Source organism: Volvox carteri, assembly GCF_000143455.1.
Source record: "Volvox carteri f. nagariensis unplaced genomic scaffold VOLCAscaffold_35, whole genome shotgun sequence".
Classification (NCBI taxonomy): Eukaryota; Viridiplantae; Chlorophyta; class Chlorophyceae; order Chlamydomonadales; family Volvocaceae; genus Volvox; species Volvox carteri.
Window position 1 is genome coordinate 198,226 of NW_003307578.1, and position 3,163 is coordinate 201,388.

Below are 3,163 nucleotides of genomic sequence, written 5' to 3' on the forward strand. Positions count from 1 at the left end.
CGCAACTTCACGTGCAAACTTCAACACGCGCACATATGCATGATATGCTTCATATGCTTCATATGCTTCATATGCTTCATATGCACGTATGCATATTATGCGATATGCGATATGCAGCGATAGCAGATCGCAAACTTCAACGTGCAAACTTCAACACGCAACATCAACACGCAAACTTCAACACGCGCGCTTTATCGCACAATTCGATGCGCGTTTCAAAATGCGCTTCCGCGTCGGAATGAATGCCGTACACGCTTCATACAGCGCGATTCGCATAGCTCTAAACGCGCAATTCGACATGCAATTCAACGTACAATCAGCCGCGGGATCCAACGCGCGCTTTGTTGCACAATTCGATGCGCGCTTCAAAACGCGCTTCCGCGTCGGAATGAATGCCGTACGCGCTTCATACAGCGCGATTCGCACATCTCTAAACGCGCAATTCGACGCGCAATTCAACGTACAATTAGCCGCGGAATTCGATGCGCACTTTACCGCATAATTCGATGCGCGCTTCACATGAATGCCGTACGCGCTTCATACAGCACGATTCACACAGCTCTAAATGCGCGATCCGATGCACAATTCAATGTACAATTAGCCGCGGAATTCAACGCGCGCTTTAGCGCATAATTTGATGCGCGTTTCAAAACGCGCTTCCGCGTCGGAATGAATGCCGTACACGCTTCATACAGCGCGATTCGCATAGCTCTAAACGCGCAATTCGACATGCAATTCAACGTACAATCAGCGCCGGCGCCGGCGCGCCGGCGCCGGCGAACGGCGCCGGCAGCAGTGACACCGGCGGAGACCAGTCGAACGGCGCCAGCAACGGCCAAGGGCAGCTGGGCGCCCTTGAGTGCTCAGCCGCCGAACTCGCAGCAGCACAGCGCCTGCACCGCCAGTTCGGCCACCTTGGTTACCGGGCGTTGGAGCAGCTTATCACCAAGCAGCTGGTACATGGACCACGGGTCACTCCCGCGGTGCTGCGTCAGGCGGCAGAGGGTGTCTGCGAAGCCTGTGTCACAGCGAAGACTACAGCTACAGCTCACGTCAGCCGCGGTAACTGGCCTCAGCATGTCCTGGAGGTCGTACACTCTGACCTGTGCGGGCCCATGCCGACCACGGGCCGAGGAGGGGCTCGCTACTTGCTAACACTGCTGGACGGTGCCTCCGGTCTGTCTGCCGTTCACACACTGGTTAGCAAGAACCAAGTGGGCGAAGCGCTGCAGGACATGGTGACGCAGCTGGAGGCTCGCAACCCGAACGGTGCACGGGTCCGCACCCTTCATAGTGATAACGGTGGCGAGTTTGTCGCCGAGCAGCTGGCACAGTGGCTACGCCAGCGCGGCACTGCGCATACCCACTCGGTGCCGTACACTCCGGAGCAGAACGGCGCAGCGGAGCGGCTCAATCGCACGCTCCTCGACCGTGTGCGGGCTATGCTGTACGATGCCGCGCTCCCGGACAGCTTTTGGTCGGAAGCTGTGCTATACGCCAACCTCCTGCGCAATGTTTCCCCCTCTCAGGGCCGGGAGGCTACGCCGTGGGCAACTTATCATGGCGTCACCCCCGACGTCAGTCACCTGCACACCTTCGGCTGCCTGGCATACGTCCGCGTCCCAACCAGCCAGCAGGTTAAGCTCGGTCCCCGCGCAGAGGCGGGAACCTACCTAGGACCGGAGCGCGGCACGGCCGCCCACCGCGTCCTCGTCGACGGTAAGGTGACTGTTAGCAGCAACGTCACCTTCGACGACGACCTCCGCGGCCTGGCGTCTCAACGGGCGGGCACCTCCTTCGGTGCTGGCCCCGCCCGTCCTGGCAGCGGCGACCCCGTCGGCGGCTCTACACAGCCCGCCACACCGCCGCCTCCAGTGGTTGCATCGCCCCCAGTGAACCCAGCACCCCCCCCCCGCCCCAACACACGCAGCCAACGGCAACCTCTTCACCCGCCGCTGGCCACGGTCTGCCCAGCCAACAACAGCAGCGGCGGCGGCGGAGATTTGGGCAGTCCACCGCTGCTTAACAAAGCGTCGGGAAGCACAAATTATGCTGAGGCAGGTGACGGCAATGCGGGCGGCGGAGGCAACAGCGCGGTGCAGGAGCCGCGCAGTTATGAGGAAGCGGTGGCGAGTCCACAAGCGGACAAGTGGAGAACTTCGATGGATGACGAGATTCTGTCGCAGCTCTCCAACAAGACCTGGGAGTTGGGCACGCCGCCACCCGGTGCACGCATCCTGGACTGCCGCTGGGTCTACAAAATCAAACAGGAGCCAGGCGGTGAGGTACGCTACAAGTCGCGTTTAGTGGTGAAAGGCTTTGAACAGCGAGCGGGCATAGACTATGGAGAGCTGTTTGCGCCCACTACGCGTGCAGCCTCCCTGCGGGCACTTCTAGCTGTGGCAGCAGCCAGAGGTATGACGGTCCATCAGATGGACATCAAGACGGCCTTCTTGAACGGTGACCTGGCAGAGGAGCTGTGGATGCGACAGCCCCCAGGTTACAGCAACGGCGACCCGTCACAGGCGTGCCGGCTGTTAAAGTCTGTTTACGGCCTCAAGCAAGCCCCACGTTGCTGGTACGAGAAGCTGGCGGCGGAGCTGGGCAAGCTAGGCTATGAACCGTCTGCGTCCGACCCCGCGCTATTCGTCAAGCGGGGGTCCGATGGCTCAATCGATGTGCTCGTGCACGTTGATGACATGCTGGTGGCGGCGGACAACCCGCAGTTGGTTGCGGCCGCCAAGGCGGCCATAGCTGGTTGCTTCGCTGTACGAGACCTTGGAGAGGCGCGCTACTACCTCGGCATGGAGATCATCCAGGACCGCCGCAACCGCAGCATCATGCTCACGCAGCAGCGTTACGTGGAGCAGCTGCTTCAGCGCCACAGCCTGGAGAACGCCAAGCCACGTGCCACCCCGCTACCCCAGGGTACGCGGGTTCTGCCAGCCAGTGACACCCAGCCGATATTGACGGACAGCAGTGGCTACCGCGCACTGGTGGGAGAACTAAACTACCTCGCTACCAGCACACGCCCAGACATCGCACACGCTCTGAGCATGCTGGCGCGGCACATGTCCGCCCCCACCAAAGCGCACATGGNGCTCGCTCTGGGTGTGCTGCGTTACGTCTCTGGCACTCGGGCGCTTGGTCTACGTTACTGTGG